The sequence below is a fragment of the Hylobates moloch genome, unplaced genomic scaffold, assembly GCF_009828535.3.
Source record: "Hylobates moloch isolate HMO894 unplaced genomic scaffold, HMol_V3 SCAFFOLD_9, whole genome shotgun sequence".
NCBI classification, from domain to species: domain Eukaryota; kingdom Metazoa; phylum Chordata; class Mammalia; order Primates; family Hylobatidae; genus Hylobates; species Hylobates moloch.
The window spans coordinates 32,032,097-32,044,890 of record NW_026652284.1 but is presented as its reverse complement, the minus strand read 5'-3'; positions in this window follow the sequence as shown (position 1 = coordinate 32,044,890).

The following is a 12,794-nucleotide window of genomic DNA, read 5'->3' as shown; positions in this document are numbered from 1 at the left end:
AACTGTCCTTTATCAAACCATCAGATCTTGTGAGACTTATTCACTATCATGAGAATAGGATGCGAAAACCCACCCTTGTGATTCAATTACTTCCCACCGGGTCCTTCCCACCAGGTCCCTCCCACGACACATGGGGATTATGGGAACTACAACTCAAGATGAGACTTGGGTGGGGACCCAGCCAAACCATATCAGACCCTAATCCCACAAATGCAGCTTTTCCCAGGGCACTTGGAGCTGCTCTTTCAGATCATCAGCTGTGACAATAAGGCCCTTCTTTTACTGCTGAATATTTGCTTTGGATATTTTATTCGATTTCATTTATATATGTTAAGCAGTTCCTTATTTTTCAGTCCCAGGGAAAGGATTCTAGAGGTTCACTTCAGGAAGGAATGGGATCCCAAGGAGAAACTGAGGGAGACGGGGTGGATAGAGACAAGAGTTGGAGTGCAGAGTTTAATATTTGGGAGCCAGAAGTGATATAGACATTCCTAACCAATTTTTTAACAAATAAATCATTTGCTTTTTAATGATTCTTTTCTATGTGCCAAGTTCTGATCGACACTTGGCATTTTAGATATAGTAATATATTTAATCTTTGCAATTTTCTGTGAAATCAGCATTACTTTTCCATTTCATAGATGATGAGACTGAATCTTAGGGAGAAAAGTAATCAATGAGGCATGGCTATGAGGTTCTAGACGAATTCAGGGAGATAATCCTAAACTATAGAGTCAGAAATTAGTGTACTATTACCATTTGTACTGTGTTCAGCACTGAGAACTGATAAAATAAAAAAGGTAGTCTCTAAGTACATTAGCCACCAATCAGAAGACCGTCTCTATGTACAAATAGTGCTTATAGCTGTTCTTTTGACTTTGCTGTCAAAAGCCATTTTCAAACACAAAAAGAAGCAACATTCTTAAATGCTCTGAAGTGAAGGAGTGTTTGGCATTTTCTTATGACAGACAGCCTAGGTCAAGGTCAATTTTTGGTATTGGCCTAAATTGAGCTGATGGTGAGTCAGGGTTTTCAGTAAACGGCACACAGAGAGTGTCTGACATAGAGATATTTTTCAGTATGTTCTCTTCGTTACTTCTCCATGTAAGATGTATCTGAAGCTCCCAGAAAAAATGATTTAGTTATCTAATTTCTCACTTCTTTTGAGGAATGTAAAGCTTTTAGAAAATATAACAGTATTATTCCCTCCAACCAATACAAAAATCCATGTGACTATGATCATTTAATTAATATATGATATGTGGATAAATTCCAGCAACTTACATGTATAAACTATAAAATTTGTAATGTCTTTTAGCTGGAAGGTTTTAAAATGCAGTCGAGACAAAACTATTTTCTGAAATATAATTCAATTATATTTTATTGTTTACAAAATGAAGAATGGAAAACTGAATGTAAATCAAGATAATGGTTTTATCTCTAGGAAAGCATAAATTTCTTATTATCAAGCAACTGCAAAACCCTTTTATGTGTTTAATGATGTGGCAGTTATAAAACTAGACTGAATAAACTGCTCATTGTTTTATGTTTTCTTGTGAAGACAGTTTCATTAAGAACAGTCGGGCCGGGCACAGTGGCTTAAAGCCTGTAATGCCAGCACTTTGCAAGGCTGAGGCCGGTGGATCATCTGAGGTCAGGAGTTCAAGACCAGCCTGGGCAACGGTGAGACCCTGACTCTACTAAAAATACAAAAATTAGCTGGGCTGGTGGCATGCGCCTGTAATCCCAGCTACTTGGGAGGCTGCAGCATGAAAATCACTTGAACCCAGGAGGCTGAGGTTGCAGTGAGCTGAGATCACACCATTGCACTCCAGCCTGGGTGACAAAATGAGACTCCACCCCTCCACGCAAAAAAACACAAAAAACAAAAACAGTTAAGTTGCACTATGTGAAGATGTGATCAGAAATGTTTCTGCATTTAAATCATAAAATATTTGAACAGCATTTTGGGATTGAGAGAATTTGGGAGAAGTTCTTCTATATTACTTAGAAGCCTGAGTTTCCACTTTTAGATTTTTATCAAAAATATTTTTGCTGTCTTAACTTTGCCTTTTTTCTTTCTTTCTTTCTTTCTTTCTTTCTTTCTTTCTTTCTTTCTTTCTTTCTTTCTTTCTTTCTTTCTTTCTTTCTTTCTTTCTTTCTTTCCCTCTTTCCCTCTTTCTCTCTTTCTTTCTTTCTTTCTTTCCCTTCCTCCCTCCCTCCCTCCCATCCTTCCTTCCTTCCTTCCCTCTTCCTTCTTTCCTTCCTTCCCTCCTTCCCTCTTTCCTTCCCTCCTTCCCTCCTTCCTTCCTTCCTTCCTTCCTTCTTCTCTTTCTTTGTCTCTCTCTCTCTTTCTTTTTTTTTTGTTCAGAGTCACTCTATCGCCCAGCCTGGAGTGCAGTGGCAGATCTCAGCTCACTGCAACCTCCACCTCCTGGTTTCAAACAACTCTGCCTCAGCCTCTCAAGTAACTGGAATTACAGGCACATGTCACTATACCCAGCTTATTTTTGTATTTTTAGTAGCGATGGGGGTTTCACCATGTTGGCCAGGCTCTCCTCGAAATCCTGACCTCAGGTGATCTGCCCGCATTGGCCTCCCAAAGTGCTGGGATTACAGGCCACTTTTTCTTTATAATAATATTTTTTTTTCTACTGGGCTTATTATTAAAGAATTGAGTTCTGAAAATTTGTGAACTCCAAGTTCAAACTGGCCTTCAATTAAGTGGAAATCTTCTGTTTGTTTCTTGAAAATTCCCTCTGTTACTCCTCACAACTGTTTTTTCTGAATATTACCATCTCCTCAAGTTCCCCTTCTTGCCCATCCTCCTGCCAGTGCTGTGTGATGTGTTTACTTTTAACCATGTGTGTCTTTGTATTTAAAATGCATAGTTGGATCTTGGTTTTTTGTTTTTTCTTTCCAGTGTGGTAATTTTTGTCATTTGAGTGTTTAGTCTGTTTACACTTAAATTAGTTACTGCTGCAGTAGGTTTAATTCTATTACCTTACTATTTGTTTTCTACTAGTTCCATCTGTTCTTTTTTTTTTTTATTATACTTTAGGGTTTTAGGGTACATGTGCACAATGTGCAGGTTTGTTACATATGTATCCATGTGCCATGTTGATTTCCTGCACCCATTAACTCGTCATTTAGCATTAGGTGTATCTCCTAATGCTGTCCCTCCCCCCTCCCCCCACCCCACAACAGTCCCCGGAGTGTGATGTTCCCCTTCCTGTGTCCATGAGTTCTCATTGTTCAATTCCCACCTATGAGTGAGAACATGCGGTGTTTGGTTTTTTGTCCTTGCGATAGTTTACTGAGAATGATGTTTTCCAGTTTCATCCATGTCCCTACAAAGGACACGAACTCATCATTTTTTATGGCTGCATAGTATTCCATGGTGTATATGTGCCACATTTTCTTAATCCAGTCTATCGTTGTTGGACATTTGGGTTGGTTCCAACTCTTTGCTATTGTGAATAGTGCCGCAATAAACATACGTGTGCATGTGTCTTTATAGCAGCATGATTTATAGTCCTTTGGGTATATACCCAGTAATGGGATGGCTGGGTCAAATGGTATTTCTAGTTCAAGATCCCTGAGGAATCGCCACACTGACTTCCACAATGGTTGAACTAGTTTACAGTCCCACCAACAGTGTAAAAGTGTTCCTATTTCTCCACATCCTCTCCAGCACCTGTTGTTTCCTGATTTTTTAATGATGGCCATTCTAACAGGTGTGAGATGGTATCTCACTGTGGTTTTGATTTGCATTTCTCTGATGGCCAGTGATGATGAGCATTTCTTCATGTGTTTTTTGGCTGCATAAATGTCTTCTTTTGAGAAGTGTCTGTTCATGTCCTCTGCCCACTTTTTGATGGGGTTGTTTGTTTTTTTCTTGTAAATTTGTTTGAGTTCATTGTAGATTCTGGATATTAGCCCTTTGTCAGATGAGTAGGTTGCAAAAATTTTCTCCCATTCTGTAGGTTGCCTGTTCACTCTGATGATAGTTTCTTTTGCTGTGCAGAAGCTCTTTAGTTTAATGAGATCCCATTTGTCGATTTTGGCTTTTGTTGCCATTGCTTTTGGTGTTTTAGACATGAAGTCCTTGCCCACGCCTATGTCCTGAATGGTATTGCCTAGGTTTTCTTGTAGGATTTTAATGGTTTTAGGTCTAACATATAAGTCTTTAATCCATCTTGAATTAATTTTTGTATAAGGTGTAAGGAAGGGATCCAGTTTCAGCTTTCTACATATGGCTAGCCAGTTTTCCCAGCACCATTTATTAAATAGGGAATCCTTTCCCCATTTCTTGTTTTTGTCAGGTTTGTCAAAGATCAGATAGTTGTAGATATGCGGCATCATTTCTGAGGGCTCTGTTCTGTTCCATTGATCTATGTCTCTGTTGTGGTACCAGTACCATGCTGTTTTGGTTACTGTAGCCTTGTAGTATAGTTTAAAGTCAGGTAGCGTGATGCCTCCAGCTTTGTTCTTTTGGCTTAGGATTGACTTGGCGATGCGGGCTCTTTTTTGGTTCCATATGAACTTTAAAGTAGTTTTTTCCAATTCTGTGAAGAAAGTCATTGGTAGCTTGATGGGGATGGCATTGAATCTATAAATGACCTTGGGCAGTATGGCCATTTTCACGATATTGATTCTTCCAACCCATGAGCATGGAATGTTCTTCCATTTGTTTGTATCCTCTTTTATTTCATTGAGCAGTGGTTTGTAGTTCTCCTTGAAGAGGTCCTTCACATCCCTTGTAAGTTGGATTCCTAGGTATTTTATTCTCTTTGAAACAATTGTGAATGGGAGTTCACTCATGATTTGGCTCTCTGTTTGTCTGTTATTGGTGTACAAGAATGCTTGTGATTTTTGTACATTAATTTTGTATCCTGAGACTTTGCTGAAGTTGCTAATCAGCTTAAGGAGATTTTGGGCTGAGACAATGGGGTTTTCTAGATATACAATCATGTCATCTGCAAACAGGGACAATTTGACCTCCTCTTTTCCTAATTGAATACCCTTTATTTCCTTCTCCTGCCTGATTGCTCTGGCCAGAACTTCCAGCACTATGTTGAATAGGAGCGGTGAGAGAGGGCATCCCTGTCTTGTGCCAGTTTTCAGAGGGAATGCTTCCAGTTTTTGCCCATTCAGTATGATATTGGCTGTGGGTTTGTTGTAGATAGCTCTTATTATTTTGAGATACGTCCCATCAATACCTAATTTATTGAGAGTTTTTAGCATGAAGGGTTGTTGAATTTTGTCAAAAGCCTTTTCTGCATCTATTGAGATAATCATGTGGTTTTTGTCTTTGGTTCTGTTTATATGCTGGATTACATTTATTGATTTGCGTATGTTGAACCAGCCTTGCATCCCAGGGATGAAGCCCACTTGATCATGGTGTATAAGCTTTTTGATATGCTGCTGGATTCGGTTTGCCAATATTTTATTGAGGATTTTTGCATCAATGTTCATCAAGGATATTGGTCTAAAATTCTCTTTTTTGGTTGTGTCTCTGCCTGGCTTTGGTATCAGGATGATGCTGGCTTCATAAAATGTGTTAGGGAGGATTCCCTCTTTTTCTATCAATTGGAATAGTTTCAGAAGGAATGGTACCAGTTCCTCCTTGTACCTCTGGGAGAATTCAGCTGTGAATCCATCAGGTCCTGGACTCTTTTTGGTTGGTAAGCTATTGATTATTGCCACAATTTCAGAACCTGTTATTGGTCTATTCAGAGATTCGACTTCTTCCTGATTTAGTCTTGGGAGGGTGTATTTGTCGAGGAATTTATCCATTTCTTCTAGATTTTCTAGTTTATTTCCATAGAGATGTTTGTAGTATTCTCTGATGGTAGATTGTATTTCTGTGGGATCGGTGGTGATATCCCCTTTTTCATTTTTTATTGCATCTATTTGATTCTTCTCTCTTTTCTTCTTTATTAGTCTTGCTAGCGGTCTATCAATTTTGTTGATCTTTTCAAAAAACCAGCTCCTGGATTCATTAATTTTTTGAAGGGTTTTTTGTGTCTCTATTTCCTTCAGTTCTGCTCTGATTTTAGTTATTTCTAGCCTTCTGCTAGCTTTTGAATGTGTTTGCTCTTGCTTTTCTAGTTCTTTTAATTGTGATGTTAGGGTGTCAATTTTGGATCTTTCCTGCTTTCTCTTGTGGGCATTTAGTGCTATAAATTTCCCTCTACACACTGCTTTGAACATGTCCCAGAGATTCTGGTATGTTGTGTCTTTGTTCTCGTTGGTTTCAAAGAACATCTTTATTTCTGCCTTCATTTCAGCAAGGCCGGCGGACCCCGCCCCGCCCCCTCGTGGGGACGGGGGGGCGCCGGGGGCCTCCCACTTATTCTACACCTCTCATGTCTCTTCACCGTGCCAGACTAGAGTCAAGCTCAACAGGGTCTTCTTTCCCCGCTGATTCCGCCAAGCCCATTCCCTTGGCTGTGGTTTCACTGGATAGTAGGTAGGGACAGTGGGAGTCTCGTTCATCCATTCATGCGCGTCACTAATTGGATGACTAGGCATTTGGCTACCTTAAGAGAGTCATAGTTACTCCCGCCGTTTACCCGCGCTTCGTTGAATTTCTTCACTTTGACATTCAGAGCACTGGGCAGAAATCACATCGCGTCAACACCCGCCGCGGGCCTTCGCGATCCATCTGTTCTTTTTGTGGTGTTCTTTTTTTCCCCTTTCCCAGCTTCTTTTGTATTAGTCAAATATTTCTTATTATGGTATTTTTTTCTCTTTTAAGTTTTTAGGTCTACACTGCATGCTTTTTAGTGGTTATCCTTGGATATGCATTTCAATATGCATCCTTGGAACACACATACACACAACAAAATACATTTCTAGTTCTAGGATTACTTAGGTAAAACACAATCACATCATTTCTGATATTACAGAATAATTTTAAACATAGGGACATGTGCTCCAAATTTAACAGAAATTCACTTACCGATGGTAAGACTTTGGAACTGTTAGTTTCACATAGTCGCTGGAAGAACATCTTGAAACACATGAGTTTTGATTCCTGCCATGGTCCCCCGTCACGGTGCCAATCCCTCTGTTATATGCAATAAGATTTAATGTAGGCTCAACAGAGTTTAGAGTTTTATGCCAGCATTTCATAGTGGTGATACAAATCATCAGTTTCATAAAATAATGATGTTGGAAACACAGTAGTCAAGAGAAGCGAATCCAATACTTTGCCCCATGTGCCGGGCAGTCACCATGTAGGAGTACCCTGAGAGAGTGGGGAGAGGCTTCACCGCTGAGCTATTGTTGGTGATTTTAGTCCACTGGTTGTCAAAATCTGTAATGTAGTTTACAGCTGCCCCCAAGTAAAGCCAGAGCAAAACAGGCCTTAAAATATGGAAAGAAAAGTAGAGTACTCATTCAATAACCTCCAATAAAATAATTTATTTCTGATATACAATGAGAGGAATCATGGCCATGTCAATTTGGAAAAATGTTACAAAACCATTAAGGCTTTTTGGTTGATTTTCTTACAGTTGGGAAATTTGTGAGGTTAACCACCTAGTCTAGTGTTGTTTTTTTTCAGTAATCTTTTTGTTTTGTGTTATTTTTAAGTAACTATTACCTGTTCTTTTTAATTAGAGATAATAGCTTAAATTAAACTGTTTTTTAAATATATGTAATTATTAAAACCTGAGTTTTTCAAAGAGATTCCATTGCATACAATTATTTAAAAAATATTTTCATCTGAAATTATGCATGTGATTTTATATGAGGCATCACCTGAAATAATACCTGTTTTTAAAATTCCCAGATCAGTAAAAGATATTTGACAGAGCATGCATTGATTTTGACTCAATTCCAAAACCTTGCTATATGTTGAGCCTTAAAGTAGGTGCTGTTGCATTTACAAAAAAATTCCATTTTAGACTCAGTAGGCAATACTACATAGTCTCTGAGCTTGAACAGTTAAGATACTTGTTTACAGACATGAACAAAAATATATGCCCTGATACTAGTTATGAATTTTTTACAATTGGACTTGGGATATTAATAAAAAAACAGATCAGATTTTCCTGCTAAAAGAATTTGAATGAACAGGATGAAGGAGCAGATTTCAAAAGACAGATCTGCTGGAATAATATGAGGAGACTGAGTTGAACACAATATCATCAAGAAGCCAGTTTTCCGCCTGGGTATTCCGGAGAGGAATGTTAATGTTTCAGCAATAATAATATATGATAACTTTTTAAAAAGTAATCCAATATAACAAATAGCAATGTTAAGGCAATTGCTAAAAAGCAATGGTGTCTGAAACTACTCACTAAGCTAACTATAATTCTGAAACAAAAATTTTGGGATTGAATTTGTATACCTAAGGAATATAAGAATATTTAATCTTTATGCAAATCCCTAAAGCTCAGTGCCGATTCATTTACAAGGAACCCATATGGTTCTGGCCTTTCACGGAGGTCCACAAGCCCCTCTTTCTATAAATGGACACGTAGGGTGGTTCCGGAAGGGGGCAGTCATTGTTAGAGGTATCTGGCAGTAGGTAGCAGGGCTCTAATTCCTAGAAAGACCTCAGTGAAAAAAGAAGTTGAAAGACAAGACCCTACACCTAGGGAAACTAGAATACCTGCCAGACACCAATGAGTGAACAGATTCATGTCAGGAGACAGAAATTAAGAACAAAGTTTGAAGAACAAATATTCCTGGGTTCCAATCCAGACGTGAAGTTCTCTACATGATTTTGGGAAGGTCACTTTACCTCTACTGGATTTGTTAGCTAATCCGCAAAATATTGAAAATTACAATACGTACTTTATCTGATTCTTTTCAGAATTAAATAAAATAAGTGAATACGGTGCTTGGCACATAAACTGCAAAAAATGCAGTTCGCTTTTATTAAAGTTGATCTAGTGTTGAGCTGGTAGAGCTGAGGAAAAGATTGAAGATAAAGCTCAGGGCAGAGGGCAGGAAGGTGGGTAGGTATTTATGAAGAAGGTGTGATTGAGATGAATAGATTAACTTTGGCATTTATAGAAAAAAGATTGAGATTCAAAATCTGTGGTTTCAATGGCAATGAAACCACTGAAACTTTTATGAAATTTAAATTGTTTTGCTTCATGAGTACATGAAGTACTCATGTAGCCAAGTAAAGCTACTTTAATTTGGTAAACTCAGGCATGGACCCTATTTTATTACTCTGCTCAAATCTATTCAGTTCAAGAGGTTGAATGCCCCTTGAAAGGTGAAGATGTTATTCAGACCTACTAGCTTCAGATGCCTCTGGAAGGAGCTGGGTGTCAGTAAGCAAAAATAAACATAGTTGCTCTGACTTCTATTTTGTAGAATAGAAAGAAGTTTGGTTTTCATATGTTGAACTGAAATTTCTAGTTTATGATATCACTCCTCAGTTTTAAGTCCACAGAAATTTTCTAATAAAGGAGACCATGTTGCTTTTATCTTTTAGCTAATACATGGTTTACTAATGTATTTCAAAGGTTTTAAAAATAGTATTTTTATACTTTTTATGCTATTGGATGTAAATAGGTGTGAATTCCATTCAAATGTGAAATAACTCAGATTGTTGCTGACAGTGGTCATTTTCTTTTCAGTGCCACAATTCGAGTTTTGTTTCTCCAAAACTATGATATCTCTGCTAGCTAAAGCAATCAAGGGTGAAATCAAATCATGTCATCTGGCTCAGGGTTAAATTTAGATGACATTTGTTTGTAATATTTTAACTGAAAGTTATACAGTATAACATCCTAATAGTGGTTAGTATAGTGAAAAGCTCATTATCCTTTATCAGAAAGTACAACATCCAAAGAGGACTTACTGATTATTGTGCATTTTTACTAAATTAGCACTTTTGACTCGAAGGTTCAAGTATACAAATGAACAGGAATCAGAATATTTTTGCACGGTCAGTCTGCGTCCCTTCATACATAACTTGTCAGTAACATTTCTTTCCTTTTCCTTAAAAAATTGTTGATTCTTTTACAATAATATGTTTTATTTGGGTAGCTTTTACATATAAAAGTTTAAAGTTAGGAAAATCCTATTTATTCAAACTGGCAGGAAGCTCAAGAAGTTTTACTTTAATTCTCTGTCTTATTGACAAAGGGAACATTGACATCAAAAAAGTGTCACTACAAATCCAAACTAAGTCTCTTACAGCCTCTCCATCTATAATATTTTTCATGATGAGTAATGTGATTATTGATGAGCCTGGTGCAATGTAAGATCTGAAAGTCTTTCTGAATCATCAAGAAGTGATTAAGTTATTGAGATACAGTGGATAGAATATGGAACCAGAAGAGTTGTTTTAGAGTACTGACTGGGCCACTCACTGACAATGCTATGACAGTCCAGGCTTTTCATCTTTCTGTGCCTAAGTTTTCTCATCTATAAAACTGAATTAATAATAGCATTATCTCAAAGGGCCAGTAAGAATCAGATGATACAATGGATATGACTAAGCTGTATAAATTATATGAAGAGCTATTTAAAGTTATTTTGTTCGTAGTTTTAGGGGTAAAGATTTCTCATATTCCAATATTTTGAAATTAGTACCCTCCTCCATCACTAATGTGTTCTACATTTCCAATTTTTGTCACCTCAAAAATGTTACATAAATAGAACCATACAATATGCAACATTTTAGGTTTGGCATTTTTCACTTAGGATAATTCCCCAGAAATTCACCAAAGTTGTTTGTATCAGGAATTACTTTTAATTTCTGAGTAGTATTACCCATGAGATACTTAGAATACAGTTTGCTTAACTATTCAAGTGCTGAAGGACATTTGAGTTGATTCCAGCTTTTGGCTGTTATGAATAAAGCTGTTATGAGCATTCATGTACAAGTATTTATTATTTATGAGAACATAAGTTTTCATTTCTGTGGGGCAGATGCCCAGAAGTGCAATTGCTGGATTATATTATAATTGTCAAGCTATTTGCCAGAGTGGCTGTGGCATTTTACATTCTGATAAGCAATGTATGAGTGATCCAGTTCCTCTGCCTCATCACCAGCATTTGATGTTACCACCATTTTTAATTTTACCCATTCTTATAGGTATGTAGTGATATCTTATTGTGGTTTTAATTTGCAATTCCTTGATGGCTGGTGATATTGAGCATCTTATTTACCATCTATACATCATTTGGGAGAATTGTTTTCTTTTCATGACTTTTGCCTATTTCTTAGTCATTTTTTTTTACTATTGAGTTTTGAGAATCTTTTCTATGTTCTATGTAGTAGTCCCTTGTAGGATATGTGGTTTACAAGTAGTTTCTTTCAGTTTGTGGTTTGTCTTTTCATCCTCTTAACAAGGTCTTTTGTCAAGCAAAAGCTTTACATTTTTATAAACTCTAATTTATTGTTTCCCTTTGTCTTTGAATTCTTTGTCTTGCTCTAGATTCTGAGATTTTCTCCCTATTTCCCAAGATACTTTTATATTTTATACTTAAATTCATGACCTATTTTGAGTTGATTTTTGTATAAAGTGTGAAGTTTTGGTCAAAGTTCTTTTTTTAATCCTTCCTCCATTGAACTGTTTGTGCAATTTTGCCAAAATTCAGTTGTGCATCTTTGTATGGATTTATTTCTGGGTTCTCCTTTCTGTTCCATTGATCTATGTGTCTTTTCCTTCAACAATATCACTCTGTCTTGCTTACTGCAGCTATATAGTAAGACTTTATATCCAGGATAGTGACTTTGCCCATTTTATTATTTTTCAAGATTTTCCTAGTTATTGTTGAGTCTATATTTTGCCATAGAAATTTTCTCTCTCTCTTTTTTTTTTTTTTGCAATTGAGTCTTGTTATGTTGCACAGGCTGGTCTCAAACTTTGGAGCTCAAATGATCTTCCCACTTCAGCATCCTAAGTAACTGGGCTTGCAGGCTCATGCCACCATGGATCGCTAAACTTTATAATAACTTGTCCATGTCTACAAATAACCCTGCTGGAATTTTGATAGCAATTATATTAAACCTAGAAACTAATTTGGGGAGAATAGTTGCCTTAACTACATTGAGTCTTCTATTCCATGAACATGATTTGTATCTCTCTTCATTTAGGTCTTTTATTTCTTTCATCAGGATTTTGTAATTTTCAGCATACAGATGTAATACATGTTTTCTTATGTGTATACCTAAGTATCTCATTTTCTTTGGAGTGACTATAAGTAATTTTATGCTTTTCATGACAGTTTCTGCAAGCCATTTTTACTATATAGAAAAGTGATTAATGTTTGTGTGTTAATCTTGTATCATGCAGCATTACTGAACTCACTTATTAGCCCTATGTCTTTATTTGTAGATTTCTTAGAGTACTTTATATAGCCAATGATGTCACCTTCAAGTAGGGACAATTTTCTTTCTTTCTTTCCATTTGGTATGCCTTTTATTTATTTTTCTTACTTTATTGCACTCTCTAGAACTTATAGCACCATGGTGAATGGAATCGTCCATTTCTACTAAATTGCCAGATTTTGAAGTGAAAAGCTTTTTGTGGTAGTCCCATATTATTCTTATAATAACTTTAGGATTTTTCTGTGATACTCCTTGCTTCATTCCTGATGGTGATCACAAATATTTTTGTCTTGTCCCTGTTCTTAAGAGAAAAGCAATCAGTGCTTTACTCTTAAGTCTGATGCTAGCTGTAGGGTTTTTGTGACGGTAGTTACTCTCTATACATAGTTTGCTGAGAGTTTTTGTCATGAAGGTTGGCTTTTGCCAAATGCTTTTCTACATCAACTGATAGTATCATAAAAATTTTCTTCTTGGGGTGGTT